At 39.1% G+C, this 14,073-nt stretch overlaps 1 protein-coding gene across 16 annotated transcripts in view; it reads right to left on the bottom strand.

The window, feature by feature from the left end:
* Positions 1-14,073, bottom strand: part of TENM3 (teneurin transmembrane protein 3) — a 2,735,422-nt gene that overhangs the window by 257,082 nt on the left and 2,464,267 nt on the right. The gene's annotated exons all lie outside the window — the stretch shown is intronic.

Here is a 14,073-nt window from a genome sequence, read left to right as displayed (position 1 = left end):
CCTTACATGACACAAAAAGATAGTTTAGTCAAACCATGAAAACCGAAAGCTGTCATCTTCTTTCTATAGGGCTGGACTCAAATGGAAACTGCACCAGTGAGTGAGCATTGGATAGAACTGGTAGTGTGCTTAGCGTTTGGCCACAAAATGGCCTGGATGAAACTAGCACTTAGCAACCTCCTCTGATTGTCATGAAGATGGGATGGGGCGGAGGTGACGTAATATGTTCAATAACTGATGGACCAGATGAAGAAGCTGACATGAAAGAAAACAAAGGGAAAAAGTAAAAAATTAAAATATGGGCTAGGACACTATACAAGTGAAAGTATACAGGCTCACTATTTTATTTTGAAGCAAAATTATTCATTAACATTTAATAATAATGAATTCATATTCATGACAGCACATAAACAATTTCTCAAATATCTGAAAAGCACAACGAGAAAAGTAACCATAATATAGTTTAGAAATAAATCTATAAAACATTATACTCTACTTTCTATTTACAACAAACCTAAGAAGATCTAAAATTAAGAGTTTGCAGTGTTTTTTTGTACTAAGATGGGAGACGTGTTTGTAAAGCAAACACAAATGCTTGTACCATGCCTCTGTTTTACCGTAATTCTCTGTTCTGCTAAACAAATAGGCAGATGTAAGAAGCTACAGGTCAAGATCTCTGCTTACTCATGAGAATTAATCATGTGAGGTACATCTAGAAATGGAAGAGGAGATATTTCTTTTGTAAAAATATGCATATTGAAGATTTAGAAAACAGGATTAATCCAGCAGTTAACATACTGATCAGATTCTACAAACATGTTGCAAACCTACAATTAAAGACTTTTAATCATACACACTCAGGTATACACAGATTCCAATATGAACAGCTTTTGAAGCGACCTCTGCTAACTACAGCAAGGCATATATAGAACCTTTTCAAAAAACAGATTAACTCTTGGACACGCTTTTGATTATCCATAAGCAACTTGTCCATTTTCAGGGTTATCTGTGGACAGATTAAATCTCTGGTAGGATTCCCTATTTCTTTGCACATTTCCAGACTATTTTCAGTTGCTTGGAGAATAAAAGATTGTCGGTTTTCAGAGAATAAAACTTATTTTAATTAACTGAAGTAAAATACAGATAAAAAGATAAATGTCAGCCAGGCACAGTGGCTCATGCCTGTACTCCCAGCACTTTGGGAGGCCAAGGCAGAAGGATCGCTCGAGCCCATGAGGTTGAGGCTTTCAGTGAGCCATAATTGTGCCACAAACTCCAGTCTGGATAAAGCAAGTCCCTGACTCTAAAAAAAACAAACAACAAAAAAAAAATGGTAAATGTCTAATTGAGTCAAGGATTCAACAAATATTTGTAGAGCACTTACTTGCTGTGTGCTTGCAATGTTACAGCATTAAACCAAACAGACATGGCCCCTGCTGTCAATTTTTCTAGAAAGAAAAATTAACAGGAAACAAATAACAAAGTAATAATACAGCTGGCCCTTCAACAACAGGGGTTTGAACTGTGCAGGCGCACTTACATGCAGATTTCCTTCCTCCTGTGCCACCTCTGGGACAGCACGACCAACCCTTCCTGTTCCCTCTCCTTGTTAGCCTGCTCAGCGTGAAGATGACAAGGATGAAGACCTTTTTGATGACCCACTTCCACATTTTCTCTTCCTTATGATCGTCTTAATAACATTGTCCCTTCTCTAGTTTCCTGTATTGTAAGAATACAGTAAAAAATACATAAACATGCCAAATATGTGTTAATCGACTGTTGATCGGTAAGGCTTCTGGTCAATAGTAGGCTATTCATGGTTAAGTTTTGGAGGAGTCAAATGTTACATGAGGAATTTTGACTGTGTAGATGAGGTAGCACCTCTAGCCCCGTAATTGTTCAACGGTCAACTGTAATTCCTATGAAAAGATGCAAACAGGACAGAGAAACGGAGTAAAACAGGTGGGCTACCTAAATAGGGCAGTGAGGGAAGGTTTTTCTGTGGAGCTATATTAAGCTGAGATCTAAAGACAAAGAAAGAGAAGCCATACCAGTTGAGAGGGGCAGAGTCTTCTGGAAGAGGGAACTGACTGTGTAATACCACCGGGGAGGGAGACTGTGGCACGTTCCAAAACAGAAGGCCCAAGGGCAGAGGAAAAGGCAGAACAAGACGAGACTGGAATGAAAGGCGAAGGCCAAGTTATGCAGGGTCTAGTAGGCCAGGAGAGGTTCTGCGCAAGAGAGAACTGAGATTCAGCTTTTATTTAAAAAATATTCTGGCTGCTAGAAACCAAGCAGGAGGCAACTGTAGAGGTCCAGGCAAGAGGTAATGGAGAGTGGCTTAGACCTGGGTGGTTGTAGTGGGGCTGAAGACAAGTGGAAATATTTAAGATATAATATAGAGATGCTAACAACAGTTTGCTGATATATCACCTATCCAAAAATATACATCTATTAATGAGTTCTTACAAACAAAAAAGACGTCTTTCCACGCAAACAGACATATCAAGTAAATACACTGGTATGTTGTCTTAACTTTTTTCCCCTCAATTTTATTTTACTCACGTGATAGACTCATAGCTCTGTAATTGTAGAACTAGATGGCATCTTAGAAATCACCTTGACTAAAAACCATGACTTTTTTTTCTATCAGGAGAAGCAATTTTCCTTTACTTTTTAATCTCTGCAGAGATGGGGAGTAAAAGTAAATCCCCAAGGGGAATTTATTTAAATGAGATCCAGCATGTACATTTTCAATATCTACTGTTGAAGATTTCAATGCGCTGATTGATGGTTCCTGATCTACCCTAACTCTTGTTCAGGTAAGAAAATTGATGCCAGGAGGTGTTAAGAGATTTGCTCAAATTCACCTAGATGAAGACTAGTTATATGTTAAGTAAATGATACTGTCTTTAACAGTGTGGGCATATATTTGACTCCAAGTCCCTAACTTTCACACACTCATCATTCATCAAGCCAACGCATAGGTTCTCTCCTTAAATGAACGTCTCCTTCGTTCCATTAATTCCTGGGTTTAAAAGGTGAGGAGGTAAGGAGAAGATGAGCAACACAACTTTTATTTGATAGTCATGAGAGCTAAGGAGACTGAGAGGTTACCTATTTAAAAATCCACAATGCAGGCCGGGCACGGTGGCTCCCACCTGTAATCCTCACCTGAGGTCAGGAGTTCAAGACCAGCCTGGCCAACACGGTGAAACTCTGTCTCTACTAAAAATATAAAAATTAGCCAGGCATGGTGGTGGGCGCCTATAATCCCGGCTACTCGAGAGACCGAGGCAGGAGAGTCGCTTGGACCCGGGAGGCAGAGGTTGCAGTGAGCCAAGATCACGCCACTGCACTCTAGCCTTAGTGACAGAGCAAAACTCAGTCTCAAAAAAAAAAAAAAAAAAAAAATCCACAATGCTGTGCTGGAGGGAGCTAGGAAAATGCCTTGCAGGGGAAAGGTGAGCTGGAACTTGAAAGGCAAGTAGAAATTGGAAAGGCGAGAAAACACAGAATAGGGTAGGGCAGAGTATTGCTCTCTTTCTGCACAATCAACTAAAAACTTACATGTATATACCTTTCTGAATACAATATTTGTTATTAGTTATATAAATTTATTGAACTATAAACTGAAATCTGATAACTCACTTATTTGTCAGGAAACATTGAGAGGAAAACTGACAGTATGTTATCTTTCCCTTTATTTTAGTTTTTTGAAACATTCTCATCTGAACATCTTGAAGCAAAAGGTACCACACAATATTCTGGTTCTTAAATATAAAAATAAAAGGCAACCTCTTTCGTCTATTTAATCCAAAAGGATTATATTGATATTATCTGAATTGGTATTCCAAAGAATAAAATAAGCCCTAATAAAATTACTTTTATAAAGATTCATATCCGACTATCCTATAGCGACAGTATGTAAAGCACTTAAAATAGAGTAGCTGATACAAACTAAAAATAAAATATACTTTTCTGGAAAATTATCCTTTCTATAGATGGAATGCCACCAAAAAAGCATGTATCAACAACTTACATATATACACACACATATATATATAAAAATATGTTCTATCTCAATTTTTTAAGTTTTTTGGTGAAAAAAAAGATGAGACTTTAAAGATCTTTTGTTTTTAAAGATAAGGGAACAGATGCCTAGATGAGGCCTCAGTAACCTGTTTAAGGTTAGAGGTTATTAAAAGTAGAACGCTGGTCTCCTTGTGCTCGCCCATTCTTATTATATTACTTCACTCATAAAAATCAGCATACACCAACAACTGGTAATACAGCTAAACTTTCTGAAGATACATGTAACCTCCAAATAGAAGCAATGACCCTACCAGATGCAGCAGAATAATTGCATGAACCTCCTGACACAGAACCTTTCTTCTTTCTCCTATTGAATTTGTTCAAATAAATATACTCTGTAGTGCCATTTCTTCTCCTGGTCTCTATGTTGAGACACTTCCCTTCCTCCCTCCCCTCCCTCCATCCATGCATCCATCCATGCATCCCTCCATCCATGCATCCCTCCATCCTTGCATCCATCCATGCATCCCTCCATCCTTGCATCCATGCATCCATCGAGTCATTACTGGTGTGTTTGTTCCTTCTAGTAGGAAAGATATAGGTCAATCACAAGCTGCATTCGTTAGGAACTCCTTTGTTATGTCACCAACATTTGCTATAGCTTCCAAAGTTAGACGGCTTGGGATCAAACTCCTTTTCAAATTTTTACTGGCTGTATGATCTTAGCTGAGTCATACAAACCTCTTTAACCCGTGTGTTCTTCACATCTACCACGAGAATTGTTGTGAGGATTCAACAGCTTAATGCATAGTCAAAAGTTTAAACTTTCATTTACAGTGATATGGAAAGTAGACACCTGAACAACTCTCCTGCTAACATTAAATAAAGGATAAAAAATTGTATAGAATCATTTTTACTCATCTCACTGACTTTGTAAGAAAGTAAAGTATACTAAGAGGCCAAAAACAAGGTGAATCCGAAACTTGACCTCGAGCTTCATCATGAAAGAGTACACGGAATGCTGGGGTGAAGATAAAGCCCAGGGCTTGTCCCTTTGAAAGTAGAGAGTTTAATAAAAACCCTTCCATAAAGCAAGGCTCCCAAAGAATTGTGCTCTCAGTATAGGGAAACTATAACAAAACTACCCTATATCAAGTGACACAAAGAAACCTGCCTGCCTTGACCTTGGCTCTAGGTGGAGAAAGAAAAACATCTCCTTCAAGAATCTGTATCCAAGAGGTAGCCCTCAAATGGGTGTGCCCACCGAATTTACATTACCTGTGTCTGAAAACCTCAAGCAGAGGAAAAAAGTGTCCCAGGTAAGCTGTGCCTCAGGTACTTGGCAGAAACAAAGGAAAATCGTCTGCTAAAGAGTTCCCCTACAGCCAGAACTCAAGGCATTTCCACAGACACAGTTCCAATGAACACGACCTCAGAGCCAAAAACTGAAGATGCTGGCATGATGTGAGGCACAAAATAAGCACTCAATTTACAAACAAGGGGGAGAGACTTTGCTATAAAATACTTGGTTCTGGCTTTGGTATCATAATCTTCAAACTAAGTAGGTGCTCAATAAATGAAAACTGCTATATATATATGGCTGTCACTACTTTTTCTTTTTTTTTGAGAGACAGAGTCTGTGTCGCCCAGGCTGGAATGCAGTGGCATGATCATAGCTCATTGAGGCCTCAAACTCCTGGGCTCAAGCGATCCTCCCACCTTGGCCTTCCAAGTAGCTGGGACTACAGTGTGCGCCACTACGCCTCGCTAATTTTCTTTTTAAAGTTTTGTAGAGACGGGGTCTTGCTATGTTACTCAGGCTGGTCTTGAACTCCTGGCCTCAAGCAATCGTCCTACTTCAGCCTCCCAACATGCTGGGATTACAGCCATGAGCCACTGTGCCTGGCCTGTTGTTACTATTTTATTAAATGATAGCTTATTAAATGTTACTTAAAACCAGATTTTGCTATTGAGCTTGTTGGCTTTTAGCATTTAAAATCTGTTTTCTAATCTTCTCCACCATATTAAGTGCTGAATTGCTAGTAATGAGTTCTGGTATGAAAACACAGCTTACTCTTCGTTACATATACTACATAAGATAATGCATGTTAAGCCACTAGCAAAATTCCTATAAAATAGCATGGATTCAATAGAAGTTCTCATCTAACTTTTTTCCCTTGACCAATGGCATGATTGAAAATGTTTGCACCACCCTATAATTTTAAGACAATCAATTCAGTATATTGTTGGATGATTGTGTTTTTGAAAGATGCTCATGTGCACAAATGACAGATTTCTTAACATTCTGCTCTCTATTTTGAGGCTTTAAGGAAATGAAGGAAGTCCAAAAATATTTCGTTTCTATACACACACACACAGAATCACTTTCTATGGCTTAGGATAAAGTCCAAAATTGCAAACCCATAAGATAGCACATGATATTGCTCTGTTAAGTCATGTTAGATGTTCCTCAGTTTTTCAAAAACACCATGCTTTTAAAAAACCAAAATAGAGGTAAGAATTTGTGCTGTGAAATCAGACTTCCTGAGCTAGAATTCTGGGAACCATTTACCAACTGTTTGAAGTTGAGCAAGTTTTTTAAACTCTTAGCGGTTTTAGTTTTCCCATCTGTAAAATGGGATTAGTGATAGAATCTACCTTAGTAATATAATGAAAGTGTTTAAAACTGTGCCAGGCACAGAGTGAATGCTCAGTAAATACTAACCTTAGTACCACTCGCTCGCTCTGCCTGAAATGATCTATGTATGTTTCACATGTGAGCAAAACACTGATTCCTCAGGGAAATCCTCCCTGATCCTCCTAACTAGGTTAGTTCCTTCGTTAGGAGCTCTGTTAGCATATGCAGTTCCTCTTCATTGCCCTTTGCAAAATTACTAAGTTCTATGAGAGCAGAAGCCACATATGTATATGCATCTATTTTTTTCACCAAGCTATCTCAATTCCTAGCCCAGTTCTTGACATGAAGTAGGTGCTTACTCAACACCGCTGACACCATTCTGTCAGCCTGTTTTCTCAATCCTTGGTGAGACACACGGGATCACTGGATAAATATTTTTTAAGTGAAAATTTTTTTTTTTTTGAAATGGAGTTTCACTCTTCTCCAGGTTGGAGTGCAATGGCGTGATCTCGGCTCACCGTAACCTCCGCCTCCTGGGTTCAAGTGATTCTCCTGCCTCCGCCTCCCGTAGCTGGGGTTACAGGCATGCACCACCATGCCCGGCTAATTTTGTATTTTTAGTAGAGACGGGGTTTCTCCATGTTGGTCAGGCTGGTCTCAAACTCCTGACCTCAGGTGATCCACCCGCCTCGGCCTCCCAAAGTGTTGGGATTACAGGCGTGAGCCACTGTGCCTGGCCTTAAGTGAAATTTTTATCTGGTGGAAATGAACACTCTGTTAGCAATTTCTTGTTTTTCTATACAACATCTTGAATTTTAGTCCCTCTTCCTCCCTCCACCATGGCTTCATAATAACTTATGGAGGAAATGCTAGAGGCCAGAAGGTAAAATGAACAAAAGCTACAAGTAGGGCTAAGGTTACAAAGGTTTACATTCAAATCAAACTTTCTTGTCAATCTTAGATTTACCCTTTTCTATTCTTTATTGTGTCCCACAGTAAACTTTGTATCAATTAAGTTCTCTAGGAGTATTAGGAAGAGTGCTCAAGTCAAATTATGTCTGTGTTCCAGACGCTGGGGATACAGCAATAAGGACACTAAGGTCCCTGTCCTCACATCTGCCACACTCTACAGTCAGCTTCTCCAGCAGTCTATCTGACATCTCCACGTGGGTGTCTGGAAGACAGCTCAAACTTAACATGGCCAAAACAAACTTCTTGATTTTCCCCCAAATTCAACCTCACCCACACCGAATCTTCTCCGTCTCAGTAAATATTATACACAATTATATTCCCAGAACCTAGAACAGTGCATGACACATAGAAAGTGTTAAAATAACTATTTGCTGAATGAAGGAATGAAGTTAATAGTTGTGCTTAGAGGAGAAATTTTAATGCTGTATGAAAATTTAATATCGTTCGAATGATCCTTATGGTTTGTTGATGATCACAAACCTGGTTTACACATCCAATATCTTCCTTCCACATCTGAATAGCACTTGAGCACTCGTAATTCTCCATAATTTTAAAAACATTAAAATATTCCCTGAACATACAGATACCATGTTATTCCTCTCATCCCTATTCATAGCCGAACTTCTTGGAGGAGTTCTCTGTTCCCACTGTCTCCATCTCCTTGCTCACTCCTTCATCCATTCCACTCTGGCTTCCACTCCCATCCCTCCGGAGAAGTCACTGCTAGCTCATCAGTATTCTCCACGTAAATGAATCAAGCAGAGCATTTTTATTTTTCATCTTTCTTGATGTTTGATGGTTTTCTACACCACTGATTAGGTCCCTCTTCAAATGGTCTCTTCTCTTGCCTGCAGGGACTCTGCACTCTTCATCTCTCAGCACTTCCTCCATGCCCTTCTGCTTGTACCTTCTCAGTCTATTTTGTAGCCTCTTGTCCCTTTACTAAGCCACTAAAATACAGAATCACTCAGGCCTCTCTTCCCACTCTATGCTTTTTTTCTTCAGCAATCTCATCTATACGCACAGTGTCAGTTATCATCTATATAATGATCACTTTATAACACCGATATCCATAGCTTTGACATTTCCCTTGAGCTACTCAGCCACAGATCTAGTGGCTTGATATCTCCACTTGAATGCTGCAAAATGTCTCAACTTCAGAATGTTCACAACAGAACTAAGGATCTTTCCTCAGCCCCCAAACCTTGTTCTATTTTAGCATACCCCCTTTCAGAAAATGGTACCACCAGCCATCCTTTCCTGCAAATCATAAATGTAGCTGTCATCTTGGAAACCTCCTTTTCCTTTGCTTTTACATCCATACTATATTAGTATTCTCTAAATATCTTCCAACACCCACCCACTTCTCTTCAACTCCACTACCACCTCCCTGCAGTCTCCAATTTGCTCTATATTGTAACCAAGGTAATAATGCAAAATAGCAATCTGGTCACATCCTTCTAACCCCCAGCACTGTTTACTGCTTTCTGGCCAAAGATCCAAGTCCTTAAACAAAGCTCACCTTGCATTATGCTGCTTTGCTCTGTGTTCCAGCAACAATCATCTACTTCCAATTCCTCAAACATGTCAGGCTCCCACCTGCTACTTCTGCATATGCTCTACCCTTTACCTGTATTTTCTTCTTTCTCTCCTTCCTCCGTCCCCAGGTATGTCCTCACCCTTCAAATCTCTGCTTAAGTACCAGTTCCCTGAGTGACCTGAGTGGTGACTTGACATTTATTTGTGTGATCATTTCATTAATATGCCTTGTTAGCTTGTAAACTCCCTTTTCTGAATTTGCCTACTATTGTATTCTAAGCATTTAGCCAAATGCCTTGTGCCTCTGGGCACTCCATAAATAATTGTTAATAACATTGTTTCTTCAAACTCTTCCTGGGTACGCCTTTGGTAAACAGAAGAGATGTGCGGATGCCTGAATACTTGCCCAAAACGTGAACACAAAAAACACTATCTAAAAGCTTATATTAGACCAATTAATGTATATATTTAAGCATTCAATTGCCAAGCACTATGAGCATTTTTACTCCTGTTCAAAAAGAACAGCCAAAAGCAAATGGTAAGTGCTTTAAAGGCCTCACTTAATAAAAACAGTTAAATCACTGGGAAGATTACAAACAATGCACTCTCCAAAATAGCAGTCAGTGAGCAGCAAGATGAATCAATCATCTTCCATGGTCATATAAATATATTTCAGTTTGCATCTGTGCACATTCACAGAACACTGTATGGGGTACCTGGAAACTTAACACGCTGCAGCATGAACAAAACACAGAGACAGGGACACAAACGTATCCACAGAAACCTGATAGAAAATTAACGTCAAGTAACTAGTCATAGCTAAATAATTAAACACATGTGGAAAACGTAGAATTACTAGAGGCAATGAGATTATGCAGACGGTGTCATAGAAAACTTTTGAAAAAGGGCAGAAGACGTTTTCATGGTGAGAAGGAAGGAGAGCATTCTACATGCAAATGTTAAGCGTTTGCAAGTACAGAGGCCAAGAAATAGCAGAAAGCAAAGTGCCTGCTCCGGGAATCGTAAATAAATAGTTTACTTGACTGAAGCTGAGAATTTGGTTTAGGGAGTAATGGAGCATGAAACAGAAAGATAAAGTAGCTGGTGCAAACAATTGGTAAAAGACCTCGAAGTACGTAATTAGAAGATTGAACTAGACAAGAGAGAGATCTTACATAGAAGAGAAAGAGACGGCAATGATATTTATAAACCAAGAGTTTAGATCCTGCAATTACAGACTGTAGTTCATGATGAAATGACTACAGGAGCTAGCCTTTTTGAAAACTGAGTCAAGAAACCACCAATGACACTGATTTATGTAAGAGTTCCACAGGATGACGAGAGAATGCAAAAAGGATGAAACAGGAGAAAGATAAGACATCAGACAAGATATTCTAGAGCAGAGAAATGGCAGATATTATCAGAGCTCCTAACACTTCATTCACACTGTACTTCCTTGAAATCCTTATTTTTCCCTAATTGAAACACACAGTTAACCGTATTTATGTCTTTCATTCTTCTGGACACTCCTTCAAAGTACCTAGTGTATCGATATCTTGCCAGCTGTCAGGCTTTTAGTGAATAATCATTGAATGCACAAAAAGCAAACAAGGGAAAAAAAAGAACCCCTGACATAGAGTAAAAAACTATTTAATACACATTCCATCTGACAAACAAATGAAATATCTAATATTACATGAATTAAACTTCAGCTTTCTGACACCAGGAGAGGCAACAGATGAGATTTTCATGGATATGGGGTAAGAAGGAGTGACTTCACAGAAACGTTCACCATGAGCTAGCAGAAACAGGCTCCATGCTGAGGAATGAAGCCTAAACCAATATAAAATATATATATGTTCCCAGGGTTCCGCCAAGCCATCAAAGCAGGAAAACATAGGAGGCTGGCCTGAAGATGAGCAGCAGTCACATCTGCTTATTTCTTTCCAGCAAGTCAGTGATTTTGGTCTTGGCAGAAGGAAAGAAAAAAAAGTGTGTACTTTTTGCGGCGGCCAGGATGTGATCCTCTGACCCACTTGTGAGCTGCCATCAGCCACTAAGAAACCTCTCAAGATTTCTAACTGGAATTTCACTGAAGCTAAAAAGCATGGCATGCCTATTGGCAGCTATTTTGCTCCGGTGCCCAGTAGAGGCATTAGTTGTGACATTCCTATTCAATGGTCTTCAGTCCTACTGCTAGAACATGGCCACACTGATAGAAGAAAGACTTGAGAGGCTATTTGCATGTTAATTTTATAAGAATGGCTTACAAATCTCAACGGATTTTCTCTGGACAGTGCCAGTTGACACTGGTTGCCCCAACATAATTGCAAGTTACAAACTTGATCTATGAAGAAGAAAGACTTGCTATAAACAGAAAATAAAAATACTACTACTAACAGCAGAAACAACAATCTAGTTAATCTGTGCAAATTTAAAGTAAATAAAAATACACCATATTTGTTCGTGGCATTTATCTCAATTCCCATTTGGAGTTTCCTACATATTGGACGGAATTCTTCATTGTTGTAAGGCCAATACATATACAATATTAAAATAGATAATCTAAATATAAAATAAAATAAAAAATGTATAATAATAACACATACTTGTATAGCGGTTATTGTGTGCCAGTAACTGTTCTAAACATTTCACATATATTAACATATATTTACTCATTTAATTCTCACACTAATCCTGAGAGGTAGGTATTATTAACATATAATAATGTAATAATGTTTATCGTAATTCATTACAGATTAAATGCCATTACAAAAAATTTGGTTTTTTTTTTTTTTTTGACATAGGGTCTCACTTTGTCACCCAGGGTGGAGTGCAGTGGCGCGATCATAGCTCACTTCAGCCTCGAACTCCTGGGCTCAAGTAACCCTCCTACCTCAGTCTCTGGAGTGACGGCAGGTGCATGCCACCACACCTGGCTAATTTTTTAGTTTTTATTTTTGTAGAGATGGGGGTCTCACTATGTTGCCCAGGATGGTCTTCAACTCCTGGGCTCAAGTGATCCTTCCACCTCATCTTCGCAAATCACTGGGATGACAGGCGCGAGCCACCACTCCCAGCCACAATAAAAATTCTTTATGAAAAAAAGACTCCCTCTCTGCCCAAATCCTGGCCTAAGCAGTATTCTGCCTTGCCTCAGAGTCTATGAGAAGAATACAATAATCACAATAGTTCGTTTTTTCAATAGAAATACCAACAAGAATTTCAGAACAAGTATCAAAATTGACCAAAATATGTACGTGAGGGTCAGAGTTTGAAAATAAGTAAGCAGTCTCACTGAGAATTTATTTTCCATAGGAAAGATGAACACATTTCTATTTGAAACTCTGCAGGATTTCCTGAGGCAGATCTAATCATCTAAGGAAAATGTACAGCTTGGTTGTTGTTTTCTTATTATAATCCACGCCACCTTTCCACCTATATGTATTAAAAGGCTACATCTCTGCACTGGGCTAATTTGAGGAGGAGGGTGCAAGTCGGTACCACAGCAATCCTGACTCTTAATCATCCAAGAAAGTATGTTATAAAACAAAAACCATCCACCAAGTTTCAGCTTGCTTGGACAAGGTGCTACGTCGTATAAGAGGAAAAAAGATCCATTTTGTAATCTGGCACATCTCTAAGAATAAAGCACTGTGAAATCAGTGATCGTCCTCATTTTCAATTAATGCAGTTATAACCAGAAAACATAATCTGATCCCACTTTCCAAATCCACGTTTTTAAGTGCTTACTCACTGTATAATCCTGGGCAAGTTGTTCAATATCTCTGCAAGTTTGGATTTTGGAATTCTGTAGAAGTGAATTCTATCTCCATCGCTTATCTTCTCTGAATCCTTAGGCAATTTGCTTAATATTTCAAAGAAACAAGCTCTTATATATAAAACAGGAAAAATAATACTATGCCCCATATGGATTCTGGGGAAGAGTGTATAAAATAATGAACTCCAGTGACCATGTGTTTACTGTCTCCACTGTGTACACACACATTACTCTCCTTTTTCTAATTAGGTTACAAAAAACTCAGCAAATTTAAACCATGGCATATCCCTAACCTGATGTCTCTCTACTTATTCAGCCTTGCTTTCTGCTTTGCACATGAAATAAACAACAAGAGACTATTATAGCACTAGCCCTCTGCCCGTCATCTTTTTTCTCAACTTTGTATCTTTATATCGTCCTCTGGGGTACAAATAGCCAGATGACTCCTATTTATCCTGTAAGATTGAGCTCAGCCTCATCTCTTGGAGGTAAATAACCCTGACTCCTTCCATTCTGGGTCGGTTCTCCCTCTGACATGCTGAAGTAGCTGGGCATGTTCCTCTGAATGCATGTTTACAGCTGCAATGGTATTGTACTATGATGTCATCATTAATCATCTCCCCAAACAGACTTCAATTTCTTTGATGTTTTGTATTCTTAGAGTACATAGCACATAGCTCTCTAAGCAAGCATCTATTGAATCAATGAGCAAGCCAGTCATATATTAGTTTTGTATCACTGAAAGCACTTAATGTTACACATTCAGTGACAACTCAGTAAACACTAAGTGGCTCATGGATTATTGGCCTATACTATATCAATGAAAAGACAATCTTTTTTTTTTGGAGACGGAGTCTTGCTCTGTCGCCCAGGCTGGGGTGCAGTGGATCTTGGCTCACTGCAACCTCCCCCTCCCACATTCAAACAATTCTCTGCCTCAGCCTCCCAAGTAGATGGGTTTACAGATGCCTGCCACCACACCCAGCTAATTTTTGTATTTTTAATAGAGACGGGGTTTCACTATCTTGGCCAGGCTGGTCTCGAACTCCTGACCCCGTGATCCACCTGCCTTGGCCTCCCAAAGTGAAAGACAACCTTTTATATTGCA

The sequence above is a fragment of the Pan paniscus genome, chromosome 3, assembly GCF_029289425.2.
Source record: "Pan paniscus chromosome 3, NHGRI_mPanPan1-v2.0_pri, whole genome shotgun sequence".
NCBI lineage: Eukaryota > Metazoa > Chordata > Mammalia > Primates > Hominidae > Pan > Pan paniscus.
The sequence above is the reverse complement of the archived record's forward strand: the minus strand, read 5'-3'. Positions and strand labels throughout refer to the sequence as shown.